The following is a 12881-nucleotide window of genomic DNA, read 5'->3' as shown; positions in this document are numbered from 1 at the left end:
GGTAACATTTATTGAGCCTACCCCTTTACGTTATGGTGAAAAGCATGATAGTTCAAATTTTTATCATTTTAATGCTATTTACCATAAGAATAGAGAGCATGGTAAAATTAAGGAAAATAATGTAGCTTACCATGCTAAAACTACCACACCTAGGATTAGGAAGGTAGATAAAAATCTAGGCAATCACACTAAGGACCTTAGCTACAAGTCTAGAAATAAAAATGCTCATAAATTTAATGGAAAACCAAAAACTAAGGACTTAGTGATAGAAAATCAAGTCTTGAGGTCAAGGCTTGATAAAATGGAAAAGACCCTAAAAAGGATGAAAAATATCCTAAAAGGGCAAAATGAGCATAGTCTAGGTCTAGGAGCACAAAGGTCATCTAATGGCCATAGGGGTTTGGGATACAAACCAAAGGCTAAGAAGGATGTAATCTCTTACCATAGGGTTCCATATAGTTATGGAACCAACCCTAGGTCTAGAGGTCAAGTCAAGGATACAAGGGAAGATATCCCTAGAAGTATCTTTGCAACCAAAGTGACTAAGACTTCTAAGAAGTCTAAGAAAGTCACTAACAAGGTCACAAGGGAGGCTATCCCTAGAGTTGACCTAGAAAATGTGACCAAGGCTTCTAAGAAGCCCAACAAGGTCACTAGGAAGGTATCTAGGGAAGTTATCCCTACTGAATACCTAGAGCATCCAAGGAGCACCAATAGGTGTTGGGTTCCTAGGAGCATTTTCTCTACCCCATAAATGGGTTAGAGAGTGTCAACTCTAAGTGAAAGGGTAGTTAACCCAATCATGAAGAAATTGACACTCAAGGAGCATTTTCAAGGTTTTTGTTAACCTTTGAAAATGAAATTGAATTATTATTTACTCCTTGAAAGAGTAAAATGTGCCTAATGGTGAAAAATTGATTTTATCTTAAAATGGCATAAATTGGGAAAACCTAGAGAAATACCAAGTTGGGATTTTGGATTCTCTTAGAAATTTAAGGCAATCCGGGCCTTGATTTATGTGATTATTCTTGAGGAAAAATGGAATATGCCAACATTTGAGGATATGCTTAATTTTAAGTGGCATAAACAAATCAAGAGAAATAGAAATGTCAATTTAGGTTTTGGCATTTCTTTGAAGCATTTAGGGCAATCTAGGTTTAACACTTTAAGTTAAAACAAGTGATATATTTTGGGTTAGCTAAGTGGTTAAGGATACTTAGATAGGTAATCTAAGTATATTTTATTTATGCTAAACCTTGCCATGATTATTTGCCCATCATATGTCATGACATCATGTCTATTTTTACATTTATGTTTTATTATGAAAAATCCAAAAATACCATGTCATGACATTCATACATCAAGTAGTTATAGGATATTTTCTTTTGAAAATTATTTCATCTTGATGTATGCCATAACATAATCATGCATTAAGTTTAAATTCCTTGAAATTAAGAACAAATGGCATTTAACATCACTTATTAACAAGTGACATCCTAGGTGGATGTTTAATATCTTTAAAATGCCTAGATAGATATGCATGATCCCTAGAATAGGGTAAAACCAAAATCTCACATCTCACAAGGACTATAAGGTGACTTGTATGTGTTTAAGTGCACATTAGATATAAGTGAGATGTTAGGAAGATGAACAAAACTCAAGATGTTGATTTAGTGCATTCTTCTGAGTTTTAGGTTCATCAAAACCCATAGTTATGTGTTTTCCCATCATTGGGAAAGCTAATGTACAAGTCATGTGCATTAAGCCCAAGGAACATGGTGGGATATTGGTTCTGAAAATGTTTTTAAAATGATTTTGGAAAACCTTAGTGAAGGCTATCTTTTGATAGTAATCACCATTGAATAGTTAGACACAAACTTGAAGAAAACACTAAAGTTTTTGCAAGTTCTCAAGTTTGTGTCAATCTTTGAAAAATATGATGTATTTTCATAGAAAACTATTTTTCCATGATAAATTATACCCTAAATAATGTTTACACAAATTTTTACGATTTTTGGAATTTTGTAGAATTTTCTAGGGGTTTCTGAAATTGGCTGAAATTGAATTTCAGCAATTTCAGGCCTCCAATCGATCAGTGGATCGATTGGAGTGCCTCAATCGATCAGCCGATCGATTGAGAAGGCATTTCTCGTGAGCAGAAGCTCGCTGGATCGATCAGCCGATCGATCCAAGAAGATTGAATCGATCAGTGGATCGATTCAGAAGGGTTCAATCGATTGGAACCCAACTCCAATCGATTGAAGATGCTGATTTTGGCTGGGAAAGCTTATTTTCAGCATTTTGAACCTATTTTAGTCTAGGTAACCATTCCAAACCCCTGAAAATACATTTGTATACATAAAAAGGGTGTTTTCGTGTGGAAAACAAGGATGGATTGGTTAAGGAAGGCTAAGTTGAAGTTTAGGTTGAGGTTTGTTTCAAATTTTGAATATTTGAACCTCAAAACTTCTAAAATTGGGTTTCCTAAAGTTTTGGGGATTCCAAGTCATTGTTGGTGCAATGACAGAAGTTACCACCATGTCTTTAGGGGGAGGGACTCTTTAAAGACATAAAAATTATTTTTCATGAACCTTGGAAGGTGGTTGACCTTCCGTTAAGAATATGCTCAAGGTTGAGCAGTTGAACTTTAATGGGGAGTGGATATCCTCATTGTTCAAGTGGTTTCAAGTGGATAATGCTCAAGGATGGGCATTTGCCTACATTAGGGGAGAATGTAGGGTTAAGGATAAATGAAGGGTATGGGACCTTCATTATCGTGTTGATCACAACGAGTGAAGTTGTGAACAACGATGAACAACTCTTCAGGGGAGAGTTTTCAACAAGTGAATTTGTTGATGTGTGCCCAAAAATGGGGCATGGTTTGATGTGTGCCAATAGGGGGAGAATGAAAGGGAGTAAGTTAGGCGTTTATTACCTAGAGGGAGTTTGCTCTCTTAGGGGGAGAATGAAGGGTTTAACTTATGTATTTATTACCTAGTGGCATGAAGAAGGTTTAGGCTATGGGATTAGCCTAACTTACATGTGGTATTGTAAGTGATAGTGTTGGTATTGTCAAACATCAAAAAGGGGGAGATTGTTGGTGCAACATTCCTTAGGTCAAGGTTGACCTGGTTGACCAAGCTTGAGTCTTGGTTTGGATTTCGATGTTTGACAATGCAAGGTTGATTGAAGAAGAGTCAAGTAGGTCAAGGATGACCGGATACTTGACTGGGAAGTCCTAACTGGGATGTTAGGCAGGAGGAAAATCCTGGTGAGTGAAGCCAGGTGAAAGACCTAGTGAGTGAAGCTAGGCAATTGGGAAGTCTAGTGGTGAAGAGGCAGGAAAATCCTGGTGAGTGAAGCCGGTGAAAGACCTAGTGAGTGAAGCTAGGCAATTGGGAAAGTCTGGTGAGTGAAGCCGGGCAAGAAATCCGGATGGGTCAAGGTTGACCGGACATCGGTGAGAGTCAAGTAGGTCGAAAGGATTGTGGGATACTTGCACGAGGAAGAAAAGTCCAAGTAGGTCTTAGGGAGTGACCGGATACTTGACAAGAAGAGAAAAGTCCAAGTGGGTCAAAGGGATTGACCAGACACTTGGTGAGAGAGTCCTAGCTGGTCAAGGGTGACCGGATGCTAGGTCTTACGTACCAACAAGTCATGGTTGACTAGATGTTGGTTTAGGGGCTTTGGGCTTGGTTTGGGCAAAACCAAGATCTGGATTGATTAGCCGATTGATCCGGGTTTGGATTGATCCGTGGATTGATCCGAGGGTTTGGATTGATCCGTGGATTGATCCGGAATATCGGATCGATCCACCGATCGATCCGGTGAGTCCCCACAGAACCCTTTGGATCGATCCGTGGATCGATCAGAGGTCCCAATCGATCAATGGATCGATTGGGGCGATGCGCGATAAGCGTGGATCGATCCGTAGATCGATCCGCAGTTTCGAGCAGAGGCGCTGCGGATCGATCCGTGGATCGATCCAAAGCCTCCCGATCGATTGGGAGCAATCCAATCGATTGGGATTCGGCCGTTAGCGTCGTTTATAGCCGGCGTCTTCTTCAGCAGAACTTCACCGATTGATTTCAGATTCATCACAGCTCCTCCCCAGCACTCTCTAAGCTCCTCACCGCCAGTTCTTGAAGGTTCTTGGAGGTTCATCCAAGTCAAGAGGCGAGTTGCAACGAGAAGAAGAAGAAGCTAGGGTTTTTACTGCATCTCTTGTAAGCTTTTGCTTATTCTTTACTACCCTTTCTTCTACTTGTATTGAGAGTCTTGTAGGGCTTCTCCGCCTTCGGTAGTTACCGAAAAGGAGTGTTTATTAGTGGAGGTGTGTGTGTGTGCGTGGATCCTTGGACTAGTCACCTCTTGTGAGGTGGATACCAAGTAAAATCCTATTGTTAGCATTGTTGTAGTTTGTTTCTTTGTATTCCGCTGCGCATCACTTTGAAGAAACAAGCAACGAAGCACGACGAGCACACGCGAAGCTATTCACCCCCCCTCTAGCTACTTTTCGGTCCTAACACATTCTAATTTTTAAACTTTTTTAGAGTTATGTGAAACACTCAAAGCCTTCCAAGAAAGTCCTTCCCTAAGGAAGACTATTGTTTATGAAGCTAAATTCAATCTAAATTTAAAATGCCAAAAGCTAAGCCTAACTTGTGCTAATTCTGCCAAGTATGGATGTCAATGTAAGCTACTCTATGTAAGTACTCTGAGTTAAGTTTTGATGTGATCAACAAAGTTATGTTAGGCTCTGTATTTTTGATGTCTTGTGTCTAAGTGTGCAGGGACTTAGGAACACAAGAAGTCGAGCGGAAGACACAGGTAACAAAAAAAGATGGCACAGGAAGCAAGTCGACGGGCTTAATGCATCCGAGAGACAAGGTGCTACGGAAGAGTACACCGACGGATGAGAAGGATGCGAGCAATGCTTCCGAGGGATAAGAAGACGGAGAGGAAGATTATCCGAGGAGAAGGCCGGAGTTGAATTTGGATGAGATCAACTCTGGACAACCGGAAGATCATCCTATTGGTTGATACTCGGAATATCGTACCAGTTCCCCTGTACAAAAATTTTGTACAAGTCCTGAACCATTCCTAACAACCTATTGTGTTCTTTAGAAATTAAATTTGGAATCATAAACGGAACTTAACATTATTGATTCCAAATTCAATCTATCTGTTCTTAGTGATTTAGACTTGGATCGTAAACTATGCTTAACATTATTGATCCAAATCCACCCATGTTACAAATTCAATTAAATATTAATTTTAGAGATCAGCTTCCAGATTAAACATGGCGAGGCACTAGGCCTTCTTGGGTATGGGAGCATCCATCACTTCTTAGACAAAGCCTTTCAACGAAATTTAATATTTAATTTCCTTATAGTAACCCTAGGTTTAACCAAAAAGAACAATCGAATCACAAGTTCGAAAAACAAAAGAAGCACAAAATCGAAAACATAAATTCGATTACCTAGATTCATTAGCTTCTTGTGTTTGGTATTTCATGATCTAAATAAAAGGATGAACTAGTTATGATGTAGAAACTAATAACTAGTTATACCTTTTATAGGTTATAGACCTCACAATCTTCTGATGTATTCCTCTTCTTATCTCGGACATCATGTGAGCAATAATCTACCGAGACGAGAATCCACCCAAGCCTCCTTCTTCTCCTTACAAGTTTCGGCCACCAAGAATCTCCTAGAGATGAAGGTCTTCGGCCACCAACCAAGCTCCAAGGGATGCAAAGAAACAAAGCCTCCTTTCTCTACTTCTTCTCCAAGCAAAATCCGACCACCAACAAGCTCCTTGAGAGTTGATGTCGCCGACCACCAAAGAAGAAGAAAAGGAGGAGAGGAAGAAGATGAGGGTCGGCCACCACAAGGAAGAGAAGAGAGGAATACTAGATGTATGTTCTTATGAGGTGAGGCACCTCTACCCTCTCTTTTATATTCCTTGGTCTTGTCAAATAAGGAAAGTTTTAATAAAAACTTCCTTATTTTCCTTGCCATTAAAAAGGAAAATTTTAACTAATTAAAAAATTCCTTTTCTCTATCAATATGGTCGGTCATATCTAATCCTCCAAGGAAGGAAAGTTTTAAACACAAAATTAAAACTTCCTAATTTGTTTCCCGAAATTTTTAAATAAAAATTTCTCTTTTAAAAATTCCCTTCATGGTTGGTCATAAAAGGAAAACTTTTATAAATTAAAATATCTCTATTAAAACATGTGGATGATTTACAAAAAGGAAAGTTTTCTCTAAAATTAAAATCTTCCTTTCAATCTACAAATAAGGAAAGATATCAAATCTTTTCTTAATCTTTTGTAGAAACTATAAAAGGAAAGATTTAAATTTTAAAACTCTCTTTTAAAATCATGAGGATGGTTACTGATTCGGTAGTAAGAGCGGGCCCCCCCTGCAAAGTCAACGCCAAGTGGAAGTCACCGGAGCAGCCGCCCATCCGGGGAGAGTGTGGTCCGACCGGACGGACGGCCGTAGACGGCCGGTCCGACCGGACTGCCGGCCGGCCGATGGAATCGAATACCCGGATGGGTCCGGCCGGCTCGCACTTATGGTTGGAAGGCACCCTATCAAATCGGGGTTCCGACGCTCAGTTGAAAATGTCATGGACCGAGCTGACCTTTTGACCGACCAAAGTCATAAAGCACCCCTGTTTATTAGTCTCCACAAAGCACAAGTAAACCGCTGCGGATGTCCGGCCGGATGTTGAGGGAGCTGTCCGCCCGGACGACAAGTTTGGAGCAAGGGAAAAGGACAGGGGACTTCTTTCTCTGACAACCAGTAGGCATGCTCCAAATCTTGTGACAGGGGATTCTGCTGTCCCATCAAGGGCATGCTTTGACTGTAGCGATATGGGTCAGGTAAGCTTTCTGACAGCCGCATACCTAGGAAAGGACAGAGGACACGTATGCACCTTGGTACACGTGCCCAAACCCTTCACAGCTCTATATAAAGAGCCTCAGACTTCGCCGGAGAGAGGATTTTCCAGGTATTCTGAGACTTTGGGAGCCACCTTGTTCATCGTAATTTACCTGACTTGAGCGTCGGAGGGTCGCCGCCGGGAACCCCCTTCCCGGCTCGACTTCTGTGCAGGTTAGCCGGAGCATCGCGCCACCAGTTGGAGATCTACATCAGCGAGTCGGAGAGCGCCACGTGCCCAGCGTCTGTTGACTTCTGGTTCAGACAGGATCAGTTACAAAAAAGGAAAGTTTTATCAAAAATTAAAATCTTCCTTTTAACTACAAATAAGGAAAGATATCACACCTTTCTCTTAATCTTTTGTAGAAAACTATAAAAGGAAATATTTAAATTTTAAACTCTCTTTTAAAACCATGGCTTCCACATAAGAAAGATTTTTAAAAAATAAAATCCTTTTAATTTATTGTGGTCGGCCACCTAAGCTTGGGTTCAAGCTAGGGTCGGCCACACTTCAACCCATCCAAGCCATGTCTTGGTCAGGCCTTGCTTGGGCTCCAAGCTTGGCTTGGCCGGCCACCTAAGGATGGATAAGAAGGTGGGTATAGGTGGGTATAATACTTTATAATTAAGAGACTACAACAGGGACCGAGAGGAGGAATTGGTTTTGGTCTCCCGATGAATTTGAGCTTCCCGTGTTCGCCCCGAACACCCAACTCGAGTTTATCAATAATATCTCATTCCACTAAAGAGTTATTATTGAACTACAGCACTAATCCCATATTAATATATGGGCTCCTTCTTATCACGAGTGTGTTAGTCTCCCTATGTTTAAGATATAGAATGTCCACTAATTAAATGAGCTACTAACAACTCACTTAATTAATATCTAGCTCCAAGAGTAGTACTACTCAACCTTATCGTCATGTCAGACTAAGTCCACCTGCAGGGTTTACATGACAATCCTTATGAGCTCCTCTTAGGGACATCATCAACCTAGATTACTAGGACATAGTTTCATTCTATAATCAATAACATACCATATAAATAATATCATTTCCCAACTTATCGGGCTTATTGATTTATCGAACTAAATCGCACCTTTTGATAAATTAAAGAAATGAATATTGAGTATATGTGCTTGTTATTATATCATGATTAAGAGCACACACTTCCATAATAACAAAGGTCTTGTTCTTTTATGTAGTCAGTATAAAAAGAACTTACCTTAAATGGTCCTGCTCAATACACTCAGAGTGCACTAGTATAATTTTATAGTTAAGATAAACTAATACCAAATTACACTATGACTATTCCAATGATTTGTTCCTTTCCATCTTAGTCGTGAGCTACTGTTTATAATTTATAAGAATTGATAACATGATCTTCTGTATGTGACATCACACACCATGTTATCTACAATATAAATTAATTGAACAACTACACTTAGCATATAAATGTAGTCATTTGACCAATGTGATTCTTTATTTCAAAATAAATGTTTACAAAAAGCTAAGCTTTTAGTATATACTCTAACACATCAAAGCGACCAAACAAGTCAGCACTAAGTTGACTATGTCCAGGCACCTAGACTCTCCCGCACTTCAAGCGCCCGAACCAAGTCCAGGTGCCCGGAGCAGTACCAAAGCCGTTGCGAAGAGGATCAGAGCTGGAGTCCACATCAGTAGACTCCAAGTGCCCAGATTGGGTCCAAGCACCTGGAAACAGATAAGTCATTGATGAAGTGTCATTACGGAGTGGATTGAGGTGACCACATCCAAGTGCCTAGATCGAATCCAAGCACTCAGGAGCTACCACATTAGCAAATGGTTAGTTTGACCAATGGGCTATAAATAGAGTCTTGGTATTCAAAGTTAGCAACAACACACTCGTTTTAATATCTATAATCTTCTATTTAGTTGCTAGTGCTTTCAATATTGTAAGGGATTTCTCCGCTTCCAAGAAAGGAGATCTTTAATGAGCTTTATTCTATCTTGGATTAGCAATCATCTAGATTGCAAACTAAGTAAAACCTCTACCTCTTACCTTTTTTATGAAAATTATCTCTACTTTTTAATTAGTATGTGTCCTTGCTAAAATAATAGCAAAAGAAGTGCTAACTTTAATTGTAGGCTATTCACCCTCCTCTAGATGACCTACACATGTGTAACAATTGGTATCAGAGCAAGATACGCTTTAGAAAGACTAACCGCCAATTGAAGCAATAAGATGGCTGGAGCGAGCATTCATCGACCAAAGTTCAAGGGGGATTTTGCAATCTAGAAAAAGATCATGGAGGTATTCTTTAAAATAGAATTTGATATATTGTTTATGTTAGTGCAGCGGGGCCGGTAAGAGGGGTGAATTGCCTGTAAAACAAGGTATACCCTCCTCAAGACTTTCAACTCAAAAAGATAGCAACAATAATAAAAGAAATAATAAGAAATAAAAGGGAGACTAGAAATTATCTTGCACTACAACAAAATCCCTCATAGACATCAGTGGAACAACAACGGTTTTAGGCTAAAACCGATGTCTTTGAGTATTTTACACCGGTTTTTCTAAAAATCGGTGTCTATGAGCGCAGATTTTAGCTCATAGACATCGATTTTTTAGGTGATGTCTATGACCGCCCTTTTTTTCGTTAATAGACACCGATTTTAACATCGGTTTTTAAAATCTGATGTTAATGAACCAAAATAAAATATTTTAATTTCCCCACAAGCCAAAATTTACAACATTTTACAAAGTTCCCTCCAAACCTAAACCAATATCGCGACCCTTCTCTCACCCTAAACCTAAACCTATACCTCTGCGTTCCAGGCGACGTCTGTTCTTTCTTCTTCTTATTTTCTTGTTAAGGTTTATTTCTGATCTTGTTTTCGCCTCTCACTCGGTTTGATTCGAGTTCCATGGTGAGAAAATTGTCGTTTTGTTTTCCTTCCATTATCGACTTCCTTGATATGACGAGAAGAAACAAACTTACAAATCGCCCCGTTATCGTTTTGATCTGCCTTTCACTCACGCGGTTTCATCGTGTTGATCTGCGTTTGATCTTCGATTGCTCTGTGATTTTTCTGGTAAGAACCCTAATCTGCTCGTGGTTTGTTTGATCTGTGATTTCTCTAGTAAGAATCCTATAATCTGTTAGTGGTTGATCTGCGATTTCTCTGGTAAGAAGCCTATAATCTGTTAGTGGTTGATCTACATCGTGTTGATCCGTTATTTCTTCGCTTGATCTGCGATTCGTGAGCTCACCGTGGTTGATCTGCGATTTCTCAGCGATTTTTTGGGTAAGAACCCTAATCTTTTCGTGGTTTCATCGTGTTAATCTGTGTTTGATCTGCGATTTATGTGATTTGTCTGGTAAGAACCCTCATCTGTTCGTGGTTGATCTGCTATTTCTCTTCGTGATCTGCGACTTCTCTGGTAAGATCTGCGTTTTCTCTGTGTGATTTGCGATTTCTCTGTAAGAATCTAATCTGTTCGTGGTTGATCTTCGATTTCTCTGCGTGATCTTCAATTTATCTGCACGATCTGTGATTTCTCTGGTAAGATCCCTAATCTGTTCAGGTTTCATTGTGTGCGATTTCTCTGTGTGATCTGCGATTTCTCTGGTAAGAACCCTAATATGTTTGTGGTTGATCTGCGTTTGATCTGTGATTGCTCTGGTAATAACCCTAATCTGTTCGTGGTTTCATCGTGTTGATCTGTGTTTGATCTGCGATTTCTCTGCGTGATCTTCGATTTCTCTAGTAAGAACCCTAATCTGTTCGTGGTTTATCTGCGTTTGATCTGCGATTTCTCTCTGTGATATGCGATTTCTCTGGTAAGAACCCTAATCTGTTCATGGTTGGTCTGCGATTTCTCTGCGCGATCTGTGATTCTATGGTAAGAACCCTAATCTCTTCGTGATTTCATTGTGTTGATCTGCCATTTCTCTACGTCATCTGCTATTTCTCTGTTCGTGCACCTTTTGTTATTTGTAAAATAATGGATTCAGAGATCTTGTTTATTTTATTATAGAAACAAGCAATGGGTTGGTGCACACATTGTAATGAGGAATGCGCCGCCATATATCGGGATCCTGACGACAATCATTTGTAAGTTTGTTTTGTATATATTCGTTTGTTTTGATCTTGATATGACTCGAGTTCTGCACATATCTTCAAGATTGTTACTTTGCCTTCTGTGCATCATCATTATCATATGTTCTGCACATGTTGTGTTTGTCAAAATTCCACACTCGTCGGTAACTTTGATTTGCTCTTCAATTAAATCGGATGGATTGTTCATTTAGTCGATGGATTCTTCCCCTTTTTGCCTCATTGGATTGCTAAGGCTCGTAATGTTGTTTTGCGGCATGGGCATTTAGGATTTATGCTCTCATGTTATGATGCTGAAGTTAGCTACGATGGCCGCACTGACACTTTTCTGGCAAGGTATGCGGACAATTGCTCTCATTTGAATTCAAAATATGTTCTCCTTTTGATGAAAAGTTAAGTTGTGTCTGTCAAAGTTATCACACTGGCTTCATATAACATGGCGTGCGTTATTCATTCTTCTCGACTTGTAGATATCCACCACATGGAAGAAGAACTGTGGTCATAGAAGAAGTTGGCCAAAATATATATATACTCTATGATCGTATGTATAAGAGACTTTCTTTAATGTATATGAAAATGCATATTATAAACGTTACTGTAAAATACCGGAAATAGGCGAATATGAATAAGGGAATTTTTCGGAATTTTTGGACATTTTTCGGAGCTCGTACGGACGAGTTGACGGGGATAAAAATGGGGTCCGGAAAAGCCTGTTTAGGTTACCCTGTTTTAATGAGGAAAAGATTTATTTTTCTTTTCCATTTTCTTTTTCTTTTTCTCTTATTTCTTTCCCGTGTCCTCACCCAAATCTCGCCAACTCTTCTTCTCCCCGCGCCTTCTCCCCCTCACGGCGAATTTGCCCTAACCGCAACCGCAAGGAGGCGGTTTCCTCACTTCCTTGCCGTGCCCTAGCCGTGCGCCGCCGACGCCTCCTTCTCACTGCCGCGCCTCCGACAGTCGTTCGTCCCCGCCGTACATCGCGATCTCGACGCCACTGTGCGCCCCTCAACGCCGGCGTCTCCTCGCTGGCACTCAGGCACAGCCGAGCAGAGGTCTTCCTCTACCCGACGCCGACATCTCTCCTTTTCCTCCTGAGCCGAACACCGACGCCTCTGCCTTAGCCATCTCGCGCCGCCACCACAGCCGGTCACCGCGACTCCTCTTGTGGGCTCGTGACACAGCCGACTCCCTGCTGCCGGTGCCCTATTTTGGGTTCACAGTCAGCCGAGCTCTCCTCACAGCAGTGCCGCAGACCTCCATCTCGTGTGCCCTAGGTTTGGATTGTGCCGCCGCTGAGTTTGCTTCGCCGACGCTGTGCCCTAACATTTTCGTCGGCCACAGGTTCGATCCATCACAGATTGTAGGCTCTGTACCCTAGCTTTGATTGGAATTGGGTTATTTTTGGTTGATTTTGGATTTTTTATTTTTCTTGATTTGTGGTCAGTGAAGTAATCAGCAAGGAGTTTGGGTTTGTGGATGATTTTGGGTTCCGGCAGCTATCCCATTTAGCAGCCTACTTAATTGTCAACAGCAACACACTGCGACCGGGAATCAAGAAACTACAGGCTGTGAATTGAGGTAAGGTTTAGGGTTTTGATCTTGTGGTAGATTATTGCTAGTGTGTTAGTAATAATTATTGATTTAGGTTTAGAAGTTGTATAACGGTGTAGTTGGGGTTAATGAAACTAACCCTAACTGGTCAGTGGATTAGAAATTAGTTTAGCTATTTGTTTATAATTAAATTAGCTAAACTGTGCGATTTAACACAGGACTTTGACGCGAGACGAGTATCTCGGAGTCAGATTGGACCTTTCTATTTCGGAGG

At 40.5% G+C, this 12881-nt stretch overlaps 1 long non-coding RNA gene across 1 annotated transcript; it reads left to right on the top strand.

Moving 5' to 3' along the window:
* Positions 1–12159: 12159 nt before the first annotated feature.
* Positions 12160–12881, top strand: LOC122021637. Its single transcript, XR_006122593.1, has 3 exons — positions 12160–12397; positions 12501–12634; positions 12826–12881. It is a non-coding gene; the product is annotated as an uncharacterized LOC122021637 (long non-coding RNA).

Source organism: Zingiber officinale, chromosome 9A (assembly GCF_018446385.1).
Source record: "Zingiber officinale cultivar Zhangliang chromosome 9A, Zo_v1.1, whole genome shotgun sequence".
Taxonomy (NCBI): domain Eukaryota; kingdom Viridiplantae; phylum Streptophyta; class Magnoliopsida; order Zingiberales; family Zingiberaceae; genus Zingiber; species Zingiber officinale.
The sequence above is the reverse complement of the archived record's forward strand: the minus strand, read 5'-3'. Positions and strand labels throughout refer to the sequence as shown.